The 17355-nt window shown below is 36.3% G+C and overlaps 1 long non-coding RNA gene and 1 other non-coding gene across 3 annotated transcripts; both read right to left on the bottom strand.

Annotated features, from left to right (window-relative positions):
- Nucleotides 1-6489: 6489 nt before the first annotated feature.
- LOC139440007 (uncharacterized) lies at nucleotides 6490-8022 on the bottom strand. Its single transcript, XR_011650115.1, has 2 exons — nucleotides 7885-8022; nucleotides 6490-6715 (listed from the first exon to the last, which is right to left on the bottom strand). It is a non-coding gene; the product is annotated as an uncharacterized lncRNA (long non-coding RNA).
- Nucleotides 8023-9720: 1698 nt separating this feature from the next.
- On the bottom strand, nucleotides 9721-17336 carry LOC101442885 (uncharacterized). 2 transcript variants are annotated; one of them, XR_009188018.2, is made up of 3 exons: nucleotides 17192-17336; nucleotides 16961-17031; nucleotides 9721-9873 (listed from the first exon to the last, which is right to left on the bottom strand). It is a non-coding gene; the product is annotated as an uncharacterized protein (transcript). The 2 variants fall into 2 exon arrangements; XR_009188017.2 differs by having other exon boundaries at nucleotides 9721-9876; nucleotides 17192-17335.
- Between the last annotated feature and the right edge of the window lie 19 nt (nucleotides 17337-17355).

The following is a 17355-nucleotide window of genomic DNA, read 5'->3' as shown; positions in this document are numbered from 1 at the left end:
CTGTTGTTCATGTCTTCCATATCTTCATTGATTTTCTATTTGTTCTATCAATTGTTGAAAGATGTTGAACTCTGCCCAATTATAAATGTGGATGTATTTCTCAATTCAATTTTATTAGTTTTTACTTCATATATTTTGAAGCTCTGCATAAACATTTAAGATTATGTCCCCTTGATGTACTGACTCCTTGATTGTTATGAAGTGTCCATTTTTTCCCTGATAATAGTCCTTGTTCTGAAATCTTGTCTATTGTTAATGTAGTTGCTCAAACTTTCTTTTTTTCTTTTTTCTTTTTTCGGAGTTCCAGTGGGTTTTTACTAAGTCAACAAAAATCAAGATTTTACAAACCACCTTTTATCAACTTTATAAACTTAGCAGAGATTCAGGCCCATATATATATACATACAATAACACATCCCAACAAAAAACAGCCCCGCTGGAACATTTGCCAATTAACAGCCAATTTTCCCCTTCCCCAAATGGTTTCCAAATTTTGAGTTGCCACTGTTCTCTTCTCAGTGAAACTGGTCCCTTGTGGCTAAGGACATTGGAACTCTCTCCCATTTTACCAAACAAAAAGTAAATTTTTCAAGTTTCAGTTGTTTTAGTAAAGGGAAGAATGACTTTATTTTCTCCAGGCGCCCTTCCCTCACAACCACTGGTTAAAATACAGTGGCCTGTATCTTAATAACCCAATCCTATCCCTCCTTTTCTCTGTCCAGAATTGTCTCCTGGAGAATTTAAATACACTTCTCTTGCAATCTGTCAGCTATGGAGGGGCAGAGTTCAGGAGCCAAGCTAGCTCCTTCTGACCTCTTGAACTGTTACAACCTTTTGACACTACTCTTTACCCCAAAGACAAGTTTTTAGATCAGAAAGGCAAGTGAATTTGGGGGGTGAGGGGGGAGGGCAGAGGCAGGGGTTAAAACTACCTTTAGGGGTAAAGTAAAACTACTTGTAGGGAGAGAAAGGCCAAGAGGCAGCAAGGTGTGTTAATAGTATACCACTATACAACCAACCACAGGCCAAACCATGAGTTGGATGTAGTTTAAATATTAAAAGTAGGAACTAATTCTCATCCTAATGGACCACTGGAAAAATAATAGCATTACTTTTTAAAAATAGAATATTGGAAAGAATCTGAATACAACTGCCAGTAACAATGCTTCCTAGTGTGTGCATGGGGGGGCAGGGTTTAAAAAAAAAAGACATTTTAACTATGAATTTACCTAAGTCCACTTAAGTTCCCCAAAAAGTTGATTGACTTCCATTCCTATATGGCCAGAAATACTCTTTGACAAAGGTTTTTTCCTAGTGTGTGCGTGGGGGGGGGGGGCAGGGTTTAAAAAAAGACAAGGCTTTAACCTATTTAACTTAGTCCTTAGAGTATCTTTCCATTTAACAATTGCTTTTCAACAGTCAAGCACCAGAACCAGACAGCTGCCTCTATCCAACTTTCTTTTGATTAATGTCCACATGTATATCTATTTCCATTCTTTTGCTTTAAATTATCTATGTCTTAATATTTTAAGTGGGTTCATGTAGACAGCATATAGTTTTGTCTCCTTTCTAGCCAATATGACAATCACTGCCTTTAATTGGAGTATTTACACTGTTTATAATTAATGCAATTATCAGTGTGGTTTGGTTTAAATCTATTATCTTTGTTCCTTTTTCCCTACTTCCCTACCTTCTTTTGGATTAATATTTATCCCATTTTAAATCCATTATTGGTGTATTAGCACTAACTCTCCTATTGTTTTGTTTTTAGAGATTGATCTAAAGTTCACAATTTACATCTTTACCTTATCATAGTCTATCTGCAAATACTATTATACAATTTCATAGTCTAAGACACTTACATTTTCCTCTTCCTTGTTACTACTGTTGTCATACATTGTATGACATTTCAACTAAGTAGCAGCAAAATCTTCCACATTAACTTAACCCCACAATGCACTGTTATTACTTTTGCTTTAAATATTCAAGTTACCAGCTAAATGTCTTAAAAATGAAAAAAAAGACTTTTACATTTATCCACATATTATATTTCCAGTATTCTTTATTTCTTTGTTTCAGATGCAAATTTACATCTGGTATTTCTTTCTGCCTGTTCTACTAAGAATTTCCTTTAACAAATAAACTAACAATGAATTATCTCAGATTTTGTCTGATAAAAAGTCCTTTCTTCAGGTCATTTTTGAGAAGATACTTTAAAGATGTTTTTCCATTGCCTTCTTGCCTGCATGGTTTCTAATGAGAAGTGTTCTGCCATTCTAATTTTTGTTCATCACTGTTTATGACAATGAGTGTGCCCTTTTACTCTTGCAATTTTAATATTTTCTCTTTATCTTTGGTTTCAGACAAATTAATTATGATGTCTTTATATTGTTTTCTTCATGTTTCTTCTCGAGGTAGGTTAGCTTCTTGGAACTGCAGAACTTTGGTTTTCTTCACATTTGGAAAATTTTGTCCATTATTTCTTCAAATATTTTTGTCCCTCTTCCTTCTGAGACTCCACTTACATATATGTTAAATTGTTTGATACTGAAACAGAATTTATGCTCTATTTTTAATTATATTTCATTTTGGTTAATTCTTATTGCTATGTCTTCAACTTCATTAATGTTTTCTTCTCCAGTGTCTAATCTGCTCTTAATACCAATACACTTAATAAGTGTATTTTTTATTTCAAGTACTGTATTTTTCATCTCTAAAAGTTCAATTTAGGTCTTTATACCTTCTATGTCTCTCTTCATCATGATCAAGCTTTCATCTATTTCTTGAACATATACAGTATGTTTATACTCTCTTGTCTGCTACTGCTGTCATTTCTAGGTCTGTTTCGGTTGACAGATGATTCTCCTGATGAATCGTATTTTCCTACTTTTTTGCATATCTGCTGTTTCTTATTCACTCTTGGTGCTGGATTTTATTGTAGTTTTTTTTTTTGTTTTTTTTTTTAATTTTTTAGGTGTTTATTCTTGGATGCAGTTTTGTTACTTTAAATGTTTAATCTTTCCAAGTCTTGCTTTTTAGCTTTGTTGGTGGTAGGTCCAGAGCAGCCTTGAGTCTTAGGCTAATCCATATCTAAGGTAATTTCTTACTGAGTTCTCTATTCAATATCCCAGGTATTAAAAGATCTTTCTTCTCTGACTGGCTGAAACACAAACTATTCTCAGGCTTGTGTGTGCCCTGAGAAAATTTTCACCACTCCTTTCTCCTTTCTTGTGTTCTTTCCCCAGACTTGGGCCATTTCTTGTTTGGATTTTGTTTTCTTCCTTTAGGAAGGGTTAAATTTTTATTAGGCAGGCAATAGTTACTTAGAGATCACCCTGATTCTCTCAAGGCTTGTTTTAAAGCTTTGTTAAAGATTAGCCTTTAGTCTGGTGCTAGTATAGACACACTATGAAGGTGTGACCTTTCTGAGATCACTACTCAGTGGCCACATGTTCAGTGATGTCTTTGTACTTTGATAGGTTGGAACACAGAAGTTTTCCAGCTCTGTGTGAGCTCTGACAATTTTTCAGCTTACAACTCCCTGGCAGTTTTTCTTTACTCCCAAAGGAGTGTACATGCATAACTTAATATTCAGCACAAATTCAAAAGGATTTCATGCAGATTTTTAAAGTTCTTTCTCTATGTATCTCCCTCTTTACGCTGCTTGCAAATTCCAGCCACTTCAGCCTCCTCAAACTCTGAACTGTTTCCACCATTTACCAAGACAACTATACCTTGTTTGGTTAACTCCCTGTGCTGTGGTCTGGAATATCAGCTCCATCATAGGGTTCACCTCGCTTATTTCTTTTCTCTCAGAAGTCATAACTCTGCACCGCTTCTCAAATGTCTACAAAAAGTAATTTCATATATTTTATCCAATTTTCTAGATGTTTATGGCAGGAAGGAAAGTTCAGTGCCAGTTTCTTCTGCCAGATTATTTTTTATGTTCTCTTGGTACTTGCTTATTTTTATGTTTTCTTCCTTCATTTCTTTAAACGTTATTAATCTTTATTGTGTTCTGATCATTTCAAAATCCTAGGGATTCTAAAATAGTTTTGACTTTCATTCATGGGGTATATGTTTGTTTGATGATCACTGTAAGCTCAAGATCATAACTTATGGAAAATCTCTGAGTGAAGTGTTTAAACTCCCTTTATAAGACAGATAAATAATTAATGCTTATGCATGATTTTACCCAATATTCTTTATTGACCAACAGTATTGAAATGTCCCAAAGGGAAACAATTATTTATTAGTGCGACGGTTTGCTCGGTCGGTAGAGGTGGGGTCTGGCTGCAGACGAGGGGTCGGTCCAGCTTGGGACGAGGGGTCGGTCCCACTTGGGACGAGGGGTTGGTCCAGCAGCAGACGAGGGGTCGGTCTCACAGGGGTTGCGCGGTTCGGCTGACGGGGTCGCCCAGCGAAGCTGGCGATGAGGGGGTCGCCCGGAGAAGCAGGCGACGAACTGGGGACAAGGGAGGCCAGGCCCTTGTCGGGGGCTCTCAGGACTGGAGGGCACACGGCAGAAGAACTACCGCGGAGACAAGGTAAACACACAAGTCCACTTTATTGAGGGAGAGGCAACAGTTTTATAGGGGCTAGGGAAGGCTGATTGGTCGAAGCCACGCCCTGTTCTGATTGGTTGCCAGAGAAAGGTCAGTGGGAAGTACTGGACGGGGGAGGGGTGGTGATTAGGGATTGGCTGTTGCTGTTGCTGGGGGAAGTGGCAGGGTTTAGTGACTGGTGGCTGCTGTTGCTGGGGGAAGTGGCAGGGTTTAGGGATTGGTGGCTGCTGTTGCTAGGGTGGAGGGCAGACTGGAGTTTCCCGCCCACGCCTGGCTGTTGCTGCTGTGGGGGGGGGGAGGGAAAAGGGCAGACTGGATTTTTCCGCCCTGAGCCTGCGCCTGCGCCTGCACAGGGAGAAAGAAGAAGAAGGGTGCCGCCCCACAAGGCATCGTGTGGCGCCATCCGGGAGGAGGGGCGGCCACGGAAGCATGGCTGCCGAGAAGGGGAGACCCGAGGGCACTCTGCGTCCATGCCGAGCTTCCTTCAGGGGTGGCGGTGGGCCCAACCAACCACCTTATTATGGGGGCAGCAGTTTGGAATAGGCCTACCGCGGCCGCCGCCCCTCGCCAGGCCAGCAAACCACACTTCAGCCCGAGGGGTGACTGCAATTAGAGGGTCAGAGTCCAAGAGGAACAGATAAAATCTTGTCTTGGGTTCCTCAAGGATAATCTCATCAAATGAGATTCTGTTCTGCCTTGATTGGTAAGAGCTGGGAAGAGACTTCTTTATGGTGGCTGCTCTTCTGATAGAGTTAAATGGCCAGCTTAGATTTAAAATTTTTTTGGTTATTCCCATCTTTAGGAATAAATACAGAAGGCAGAATCCAATGGGGCTTTAGTCATCATGTTAGCAAAGGAACCTGGAACTATAAATCATATTCAATGATAAGAATTGTAAGACTGGAATCTTTGTAATTTCTTTACATTTGTAATAACACTATGTCCATGTAGTTATTAGTAATAAACCTTCCATTTCAAAAAGGATTATAGGTGTATCTTCAGGAGCAGCATGGTTTAAGGCTGGATAACCATTTGACAGGAATGTTGGAAAAGAAATTCAAGTCTCAAAGGCATTTTTGGTTAGATGTAATTTAAGGGCCCTTTCAAACCTGAATTAAGGAACTGGGAGAAGTATATCTAACTCTACAGCCAGTTTTTTAGAGAAGACAATTTCATGTGATGGATGGTGGCAGTCACCAAAAGGAAATGAAAGTAGACTGAGTTCCTGAGGACTATTCCAAAAAGAAAACGAAACATAGAAAGCTGACCTAGAACCCCAAAAGTGATCCTAAACCTTAGCAAATTTAAAAATCTATATGAGGTTCTTCAATTAAGTATAGACCTTTTTAAGATGACTGCCTAGGGCTAGTGGTACAGAGTGATAATGAAACATCATTTTTCCTGAAGAATTAACAGTTAGAACCATAGTTTCAACCTCATTATCAATAAATTTAACCAATAACCTGAGCTTCCATATGCAGGAAGTTTAACTACTTTGCAGATTAACTATAAGATTAAAAAATTTCTTTGGTCTTGGGTTTTCTACTAAGATGCTGAACACTCCAGAACCCATTTCTCACTACATAAATATTCCTCAGCAGAGCAGTATCAAAAGATACCAATCCAGAAACTGGTTTGGAGCATTTAGATTAAAGAATTCAGCTAAATATCTGTACAAATACAAACAAAAGAAACCAGTCTAAAGCACAGTAAGTATTTAGAATAGGCCCCACCTGATTGATAATTATGGTAGATTAAACTTCATCTTGAATTATTGATATTAATTATCTACCGTGAGCTAGATGATTTCTAAGGCATCTTCTAATTATGAAATATTATTGTCTTGCCTATTAAACATAACTGATGGTTCATCATTATGCATGTTTTACTGACTAAATTTCTGTAAAAGTAAATACTTCAACTATTGTCATCATCCAAAGGTGCCACCACTTTTATTTGTTTACCAGATCATAAGATGATACTGGTCCATTACCCTTGACCTAGTCAAACCTCTACAAAAGACTTAATGATGCTATTTAGGATGCATTTCCTTGCTGCTTTGTGCAGGTGGCTTTCTCATTGTTGCATAGACAGTGATGGGAACATCAGTTATTGTAAGGCAATGACTTCCAGGGCATCTTCGGAGTTGTCTGTAGAAAAGAGCAAATGACATGTAGTTAGATATTTAAAAGGAAATATTTTGTCAAAGTATCAAAGTTTGACTGTTTCTAATCATTCTGAAATCTTTGAAAGTCCTAAAAGTGGCTGTAACACAGTGGCAATAATGAGGCAGACATTTTAGACCTACATTACAAAGAAATCGTGTCTACTGTCATATTTTTAATCATAGGAAATTGATAAATTACGAAGATAATCCTTCAAATGCTCATTTAAAAGGCAGGCAGTGATTGCTAAATGACAAAAAAAAAAAAAGAAATAAAAAGTGCATAGTGGTAAACATGTGGCAGTTCAGACATATTTCCCTTATACCATTTCATCTGAGTGATTTTAAAAATAGAATATGTGTGGAAAACTATAAAGCAAACATACTCTTCCACATACTTTTCAAACGTTGATAGACTCTAAGGTTTAAAAAAGTCCTTAAATGACATCAATCCAAAAACATCTGGTGCTTAGATCTAGTCCAAAAACACATCTGATGCATTAATTTCCTTTTCAACATTCCTAATCAAATAGTGAAATACCTTAAGTGTATATAATGACACGGTGATTATAATTCTTCACAGGAGCCTATTCTGTCCTTGAATAACTGTTTAAAGTATCTATTTATTAAGCTTAAATCCGTTACAAAAATTCCAAGCAATGAGAATCTAACAATGTAGTATTTAATGTTTTGCTCTGGAAAAAGCAGAAAAATAGGAACAAATTCTATTTATTATAGATTTCTTTTTCAATTTTTCAAAAATGCTTTTACTTCATAGAATCTTCATACACTATTATCTCTTTTTCTGCCAAAGATCAAATCAGAATCAAATTGACACTAAATCTGAGGTGAAGGGCTAAGTCTTTTTCATATTTTATAGCCTTACGTATAGCACAATACCCTCACATAATAGCACTTAAGGTATATTTGTTTAATGAACATTAGCTAATCTAACTAGAAATTTACAAAGAACAGAAAATTGGTCTATCAAGACTGACAGAAGTATAAAATACAGAGCATGCTAAGAAAACCTGGACTCTGTTAATTTAATAACAGCAATGCTTTGAATTCCCATTTTTTCCCTCATTGCCAACAACACTGTATTAATAATAGCCATTGCACATTTTCTCAGTTGTCAGGATAAGAAGGCTTGACCTGGCTGGTGAATTCTCTTTCCCGTTACAGCCAGCACTAGAGCTCAGCCCAGGTTCCAGTCCAATAGAAGAATCTCCTCCTTCCACTGGAAACCTCCTTGGCTGGGTCCCAAACCGAAAAGGCATAATTCACTGAAAACCTAGGTTATAAAGTTAAAATGGAAATGGAGAAGGGAATCAAGGTTGAGTTCAAGTACTTCTTTATAACTCTCAATGCTACTATCTTGTTATAGATATACAGAACATTCTGAAAGAAACATTTTTAAATGTCTTTAAAAGTGTGAAAATACTTTATTATATTATACTATATGTTTTTATATACAATTTTAAGTCTTGCAACAAATTCAAATAGCCACTAGATGATAAAAATAACTATGCCTTATGGTTAACTAGCTGAAATTTAATTCCTGCTGTGTGGAAAAAAAATTCAGTCTGCCTTTTATTGGTTGTTTCAGTCTACATGCTTGAGCCCCCATTCCTGCTCCCTACTGCATCTCTGCCTTCTCTTCCTTTGAAGTTCAGCCAGCATTCCACAGCCGCCATGAAATCTTCAACGAAGGCTTCCATTCCCAATGATCATTCATTCCCCTTGCCTCCCTATCACATTTCCAGTGTAGGAGTTAAGAGCGACTTTGGGAGAGTTGATCTGATCTCAGTTCAAATCCTTGTTGTGGTCCTTCCTACCTATGTGATGCTAGGCAAAGCACATAATCTAAGTGGGTTTATCAAGAGTAAATTGAGAATAATAATAGTATCTACTTCCAAGTTTATAATGAGAATAGGAAAATACATGTAAAGTACAGTGCCTAACACATAGTAAGTACTCAATACCTATGAACCATTATTACTCAGTAGATGCTACTGAGCATTAGTAAATTATATATATATATGTATATAGTAAAATGTATTTTTGTGTATATGTGTACAATATACTTGACTATATATAAAAAATAACTCCTCACCGCCTACTGTTGCTTTTGCCTGGAACTCTCCCCATCCCATTACTCCCACCATTAATTTTCATTTGCCAGGGTAATTCATCTATTAAATCTGAATTTACATTTTACTTTCACAGAGGAGACTTCCATAACCATTTCACTTTCTCAGAGAAGACTTCTAAGTTTTCACAGTACCTTTATTTCTGCTTTGTAAGTTATCTTCACTTTAATTCAGGATTTCCCAGCTATGGCATTATTGGCATTTGGAGTTGGATAATCCTTTGTTGAGGAGGGAGCTGTCCTGAGCATTGTAGGATGTTCAGCAGCATCTAATGTCTCTACCCACTAGATGGCAATAGCATCCTCCTCATCCAAACTTGTGATAGTCAAAAATGTCTCCAGGCATTACTAAATGTCTCTGGGGGAGGGGGGAGAGGGGGGTAAAATCATCCCCTGCTGAGAACCACTGCTCTAATAATTTGCCATGGTTTTAATTAAATATTTGTTTCTTCCTATTCCATGCCTGTCTTTGCCACCACTTAATCTCTAACACCTAAAACAGTGCCTGGCACAGTGAATTATTATTATATCTTGAATAGATTTACATGTTTATTAGCCCACAAAGGACAGGAAAAATGACTTATTTCTTTTCTTATGCTTAGTACAATATTCTATGCCTAATAAGTAAGTGTTTATGGTAGTAATAATGAACCTAAATTACTAAGGTCTAAGAATTTAAATATTATAATGATTTTTATAGACTGTATCAATTATCAAAGAAAGAAGTTATACTTAAGAATGATGTAGTAAAACCACAGTAAAGTCTATGGTTTAGTATAATGATGTACCTATTAAGTTTTAGCTAATTCAGTCACAGATACATAGACTTACTTACCAAAATAGGCCAAGTCTGATTCCTGTAGAGGTGAATATATCAACTGCTTCTACTGACCTTCCATAGAAGACTGGAATTGCCAAAGGAAGGATGATCAAATGTTCCAGTGACACCCAGAAGTTATGACATCAGAAGATTCTTTCACATAGTTTCCTACCTGCTAAGGAATCAAATGTCTCAATGCATAGCTCCAGCAACAAAGTAAAACTTAGCTAAAAATTGTTTTTAAGATAGGTTTGGGGGTTTTTATTCTTGTTGCCACTGGCTTGTTTATAATCTAACATTAAATAAATATGATTTTATTTAATTGTCTATATTCTAACATTAAATGAATATGATTTTAATCTATAAATGAATTATCTATAAATGATTAGACCTACAGTTTAATCAATCTGTACAAAATCACTTAAGATTCTTCTCATTTTATACCCCACTGTAATCTTTCAGACTTTCCCATAGCTAATATACCCCAAATGATCCAACCTACTTCTTGCGTACCCCGCTTCAATACCTTCAAACAGTACATTTACATATCTCCCTGCCTTTTTTTTTTTTTCTGTTTCCTCAAAAGAGCCTTAGAATTTCCAAATGGCAAAAATAATGATACTAGAGAAAGGAAGAATTACATCTTATACTCTACTCTCCATTCTATTCCCTGAACCCTGAGCTTCTCCTCTGTACATACCACCTTTGTTATTTCCCTGCACTGTCCTCTAATTTGTTCATGGTGTCTATACCAACAGCTTATCTCACTGAATGCCTGCTCCATTCAGTCATACTTAAGTTTAACAGTTAAGTCAGGACATTACAATTCAACAAACCAATTTTGCCATTTTAATCGCTGATGACGAAACGATTAAATGCTAGTGAGCATTTTTTTAATTTAATGAAAATCTTTTTTTCTACCTACATTTTATGCTAAGTTCTCACTGATCTGTTTCATTTGACTGAATACTGGAATTTTATATAAGTATTAAATTGATGTTAAAGTCTTACCTCTACCTTCTTTTTCCTTACTAGGGTGCTAGCTGTGAATTAAGTTGATCACAGTTTTAGCTTAGAGAAACACCATTTAACTCACTGTGTCACAGACAAACTGAAATAATTGTTGGCCATTGTTAGCTAATGTATCTTTAGGACCTAAACATTTAGTGCTTAGGTGGGCAAAATCTTTTAATTGTTTACATTTTTGAGAAGTAGCAGTGGAAAGATGATGGGTTTTGGCATCAGAATGGTTTGACTTTGACAATATGTTAGTTCTGAGACTTGAAGCAAATGACTAAGTTTGTCAGTAAAGTGGTATTCACTCCTACCTTATAGAGCTATTGCGAGGAATAAAATACCTGACAAGCATAAAGCCAGTATATGGCATACAAAAACTCAATCACCACGAGTTCTCTTACCACCATAAAGCCAGTATATGGCATACAAAAACTCCATCACCACGAGTTCTCTTACCTTCTTGTGTAATACTTGAAATCAGAGTGTTGAGACATTGACTTCACTTTATAGTCCTTGATAGACCTTAAAACTACAAAATAAAATATCTGCAGGCGAGGATATTCTTAAATTCGTCTAATTTTCTACTGTTTTTATCTAATCCATTTGACCTTAGTTGGGCCAGGTTTCTTTTAGTATGGGTGATACAATGAAATATATCAAACAGTATCCTTAATTACAAAACTTTCCAGTACCAGAAAAACACACCAGAAGAAAAAATGAACTTGATTCCCCAGATCTTCACAGAAGAATGGATAAATAAGCAAAGTGTAAGTAGTGAATGAAAAAATATGATGAAATCTCTAGACTTGCTTAATTCTCAGTAGACGTTTAACTTTTCTCAAAACATGTACTACAAGAACTTAAAGAAAGTAAATTCCATTTTCCTTCTCTCACCCTTTATGATTTTGTCATACGTTTTACTCCTACATATATTATAAATCTCACAAGATATATTAGTTTTGCTTTAATTAATTAATTATGTTTTAAAGAGATTTCAAACACAAGTCTTTTCATTTTACCTACATATTTGTCATTTTCAGTGCTTTTTATACCCTTGAAAAGATCCAAATTTCCATCTAACATAATTTTCCTTTTGCCCAAAGGTCTTCATTTAATAGTGTTGGTATGCTAATAATTTAATTCTGTTTCTGTATGTCTGAAAATGTCCTGTTTTACCTTCCTTTTTTTAACATTTTCACTGAATATAGAATTCTAAATTGACAGGGTTTTTTTTTTTTTTTTTTTGCAGTACATTTAAAGATTTTGCTCCATTATTTCATGATTTTCATTGTTTCCAACAAGAGGTTGGCAATTATTCTTATCTTTTACTTGTAGTGGGTCTTCTTTTCCTCTGGTTTTTAAGATGTTCTCTTTATAACTGATATTAAGCAATTTTATTATTATATGCTCAGTATAGTTCTCTCACTGTTTCTTATGCTTACGGTTCCTTGAGCTTCTTAGATCTGTGGATTCATAGTTTTTAACACATTTGGAAATTTTTCAGCCATTATTTTTTCAAGTGTTTTTTTGGTTGTTGTTATTGTTCCCTCCTCCTGGAACTCCAAATACATGTATATTAAGTGGTTTGTTATTTTCCCACAGCTCACTGATCCCCTATTCACTTCATCAAACTTTTTGCTTTCTGCTTTTTTCAGATAGTTCTCATTTCTATGTCAAGTTTACCAATATTTTCTTTAGTCTAATCTGGTTAATTCCAGCCATTACAGATTTCACTTTAGACTTTATATTTTCTATCTCTCTAAGTTGCATTTGGATTTTTTTTATGTCTTCCTTCCCCAAACCTGCTCATGCCTCCTTCTGTCTTCTTAAACATATGATGTATATTTATAACAGTTGTTTTAATATCCTTGTCTACTGATTTGTGACATTTCAAGATCTATTTTTACTGATTTTTTTCTCCTCATAATGGGTAGTATTTTTCTGCACCTTTGCATGCCTGGTTATTTTTTACAGATGCCAGACATTCTTAATTTCACGTTGTTGAATGCTGGATTTTGGTCCTTTTGAGGTTTGATTTTAAGCTTTCTTAGGTAAAATCAGAGAAGCCATTAGTTTAGAGCTAATTTGTCTCCATGACTGAGTCAATATTATTGTGTCATAATACCCCACGTATTACAAGGCTTCTCTACCTAGCTGTGGGGAATATGCACTATTTCCAGCCCCATGTGATCTCCAGGAGTTGTTCTGTCTGCATTTTCCTATGAGTCTTTCCTTGCTCTCGAATAGTTTCCTCTCATATGTACACTGATCAGTAATCATATTAAACCAAAAAAAGAACCCCCTTGCAGATCTCAAGAGTTTTCTCTCTGTATACTCTTTCCTCTCTGGCACACCACACTACAAATTTTTGCTGTTTTGGTCTCCCAGAACCCTCAGCTCTACCTCTCAACTCAGAGTGACCACTAGGCACAATCTGGGCTCTATTCATTTGAAGCAAGTCACTAGATCCATCCAAGACTAAGGCAAGGGGAGGTGCACAAGAGTGCCAGGAGGGCATTCACTGAGGTCATCTAATAGGCTGCTTACAATGAATGTTATATTCTATTTCACGTCTGAGAATGCTTGTGTGGTACTTAATAATATACACCAAATATTTCTGGCTTTCTCTCTTCAAAACAAAGACTTGGCTTTCAAGTCTTCCAGTTCATTTATTCATCAAATGTTTACTGACTGGTATATACATTAAAATTCCTACCCCCCTCCCTTATGATTGCTTGGAACCCATGTGACTAGTTTTATACACTGAGTTATGAGCAGCCATTAATTGTCAGTGCAAGATCCTCCTGAGCTCTCTTTCTTTCTGACACACACTCACACAGAATGGAAGCTCAGCAACCTGTGGCCAGAGTGAGGATAACAAAAATCTTAGCCTGAGACACCCCTTAAGGGACATGCATGTATAAGAAATAAACATTTGTTGTATATACCAAAGAGTTTGGAGGTTAGATATTATCACTGCATAACAAAATTTATCCTGACTTACACAGATTTGGGAGTAGATCTGGATGATGCCATAACAAAAAACTAAAATATATGGCACTAACCATATATTTTACATACTACTAGTGGTCAAGCAGCAGGTGACATAAAAACTGTTATTGGAAGATGAAAACATGATGATCTATGTTATTAAGTGGAAAACCTTTTGAAAAAACATTTTGGAAAACCCTGTGATAACCTGGGAGACAGATAAGTTACCCACTGATCAGAATTCTAGGGGAAGAGGTTAGAAGACAGAACGGTAAATAACATGTTGGTATTGTCCACTGTATTTGTCAAGTTATTATGTAAAAGAGATGAGCTCAGAAAAGAAATGGCAGGAAGCAGGAATAAAAATGGATAGACAGTACCCACACATTCAAATTATACTTAAATGAAAACTTGGTCAGCTATAAGAGTGTATTTTCTTGGAACACATTTTATTTCCCCTTCAAATTTCATAACATATTTTTAAATATCCTCAAGTATTGAATGTGCTGCAGGTAAATCTAAAAACAGACTAATTGCTTTTCTGCTAAACTCCCTTCCTTTTCGTTTCTTGTCTGGATACCTACAGAATTCTTTATTTTGAAAACTGAATAACTTAACCAGGATATATCACTTGGTGTTGATTCTTCTATATAAATTTTTCCATGGAACATGTTGAATCATTTTGATGCATACATTTTTCTTCCTTTATTATTTTCTAATATCATTAAGTGCATTTCTCCCTCCATTTACTGAATTAATCTTATGTTAAACCATCTTTGTCACCTTATATATTTTAATAGCTTTAACATCTTTGTCCTTTGCTTCACCATTCTCTGTGATCATCTCAAAACTTTCCTCTGCACCAGTAAGTTGATTTTCAGCTCTTTAGTCTGTTTCTTCATATTCCTAATTTAGTCATTAATCCTAGAAGGTGGGTGTTGCAGTTTCCAATTAATTTCCTTAGCTGTTATCTCCATTTTAGTTCAATTATTCATTGAATGTTTACTATCTACTGTTCCCAGGCAAGGTTCTAGGTACTAGGGACATAGTGGTGGGCAAATAGGCAAGACTCAGCCCTCGGAGAGCTTACTTCTCAATCTACTGTTCTACCATCTTGTCTTTAATTTCATTTTCTGAATTCATATTCACATTGAGTTTATAATGCACAAAGTATAAATGATGAATTTTCTTTTTTTACCCCCTTAGGTTAAGTTTTATTCCAGATCACATACTTCACCTGTCTATTGCATGCTATTTTCCTTCCTTCAATAGTACTGTGTGTGCATAATTTTCATTTTTATATTACTTATTTTTAACATGGGAAATTTTGTCCAATCTATTTGCTCTATGTGTTCATCAACTATGGCTCCATTACTGCTCACCCCCGAATCTCAGTGGCACCAACCAAAAATTTTCACTTACTCTTAAGACTGTGGGTAGTCTTCTGTTCAACTGATCTCCACTTAGTTCCCTTGGATTTGACTGGGATCAGCAGGACTCCAGACTCCAATTCAGATTTACATTTACATTTAATATACATGTCTCCATTATTTTGGAAACAGGGGCCACCTGAGGCATATTTTTCTCATAAAGAATGGCAAAGTTCAAGAGGCCAAGACAATGCATGCATGCACATTTTAAAATCCTGTTTCATACATGTTATTCCATTGGCCAAAGCAAGTCACATGGCCAAGCCCAAAGTCAATGGGGCAAAGATACTCTGCCTACTAGGAGGTACTGCATAGTCACATCCACAGGAAGGAAGTAAAGAATTCAGAACAAGAATCCAATCTACCATACTTGATATTATGTGAATAAATTCTCCTTGACTTCTATCTTACCGCTCTGAAACCTATTCTTCCACTTGCAATTAAAGTTTCAAAGGTAAATTATATTTTCCTTTTCATTGTATTTGTGTGGGAGGAAGTATGTTGGAGAGAATTCCATTGAGATGAACTGGATAATATTTGCTATTCTGTAAGTCTGTTGAATATTTCAAATGAGGCCTCAGTTCACCTAGTTGGGAGCATATTCAACTCCAGGATACACTCAGACTTATAACATCAATGTGGACTCCTGAAAAATATGATTTCTGGAAGGTTTTATTTTGCTTCTACTTAGGTCCCGGAATGGCAGGTATTTAAGGTTCTACCTTGATATTTAAGCAGAATTGTCTTCTCAGGCTGATTCTCTCTAGACTAAAGTTAATGAGAAATGTTAGGATTTTTTAAAATCTTACTTCCTACCTATGTATGGCTTCTGGGGAATGATTTGGACTTAGCCACTGCATGGAGGATAGAGCTCTTCAGAAACCAGAATACCAGATGAGCTGACAGCACAACTCACTGAAGCAAATTTACTCACATCACTGCCTACAAACTGGACCAAACTGCAAATTTTTAAGTCCCATCCTTTGGGACTACTACATCAATATTTTAAATGAAGTGTTAGAAGTGCCTGACTGTACTGCCACTACAGACCCCACGCTCCCCAACAAGAACTTATAAGAGTATAATCTATTAATCACAAGAGATATAAGTACTAAGGTGAAAACATTCAGACAGAAATATGGGAAAACCTCAACACCATAAACAACTCATTGCAACTTCAAACTTACCAGCTATCAGAGAAATGTAGCAACAACTATTATTTGTCTTGGTGGGGAATAAGGTGTTCTAGTCTTTACTATGGTTCATATTACAACACATTAATAGTACATATAATTTAACTTTTTTTTAAGATTAAGAGCCCTCTTAGGGATTTAGTTTCTCAGAATTTTTGAAGAAAATGTTAATTGCATTGAAGAAGTGCTTCAGTTCTTAACTGGAATCTGGTCTAATTGATCAACAAAATTTGCAGTATTTTTCAATATTCGACAATTTTAAAGGGTTGGAAATTTCCAGGAATCCCTGATTTTTAAAAAATCTTCTATCTAAACACTGCATACATAAAATGCCTAGTTTTAATTTCATCTCTGCCATCAAACTTCAATTTCTTCCAATCTACATCCCCATACACTGATTTCTATTTCACTTGTAGTCAGCGTCACACACTATTGTTAATCACACCTTTGTTTTATTTCGTGTGTGTGTGCAATTCGATTTTAAGTTTCTTGGAACTGAGTCTATGTCTTAATTTCTTTTGCATCCGCCAGAGGGCCAAAAATTAATGCTGGGAACACACCGCGTTCAACAAATAGTGGTAGGGCTTCTGAACTTAGTTTTGCCATTTTTGTCACCGTGTGTAACTACCTGGTTTCGGTTCTGCCCGTACACGTCTACTTCTCTTGGGTTCCCTTGTATTCATCAACATCGTCCGTTTTCTGTTACAACAGAGATAGAGATACTAACGTGGCGTCCCGTGGAATCTAAATAAACGGGAATCTGACCCCATGCCCAGGGCACTGAGACCATGAACGCAGACTAAACCTCTAAAGCCAATATTTTTACCTCCCACTCTAAGGCCAATTACCCGCCAATTACCCCGGCCTCCGCAGCAGCCGATGCTCAAAGGTGTTGACAAAGCACCGAGGATCTGCTATCCGGAGGCCTAGTCGCTATGGTAACAGCAAGACGCAAGCGCACTCGCGCAGCCTTCTGGCGGAAAATCGTAGCCTAACCTGAGAAGTGCTTGGCGACTGCAGCGA

This window comes from Dasypus novemcinctus, chromosome 11 (assembly GCF_030445035.2).
Source record: "Dasypus novemcinctus isolate mDasNov1 chromosome 11, mDasNov1.1.hap2, whole genome shotgun sequence".
NCBI classification, from domain to species: domain Eukaryota; kingdom Metazoa; phylum Chordata; class Mammalia; order Cingulata; family Dasypodidae; genus Dasypus; species Dasypus novemcinctus.
This window is presented reverse-complemented; position numbering and strand designations above follow the sequence as displayed.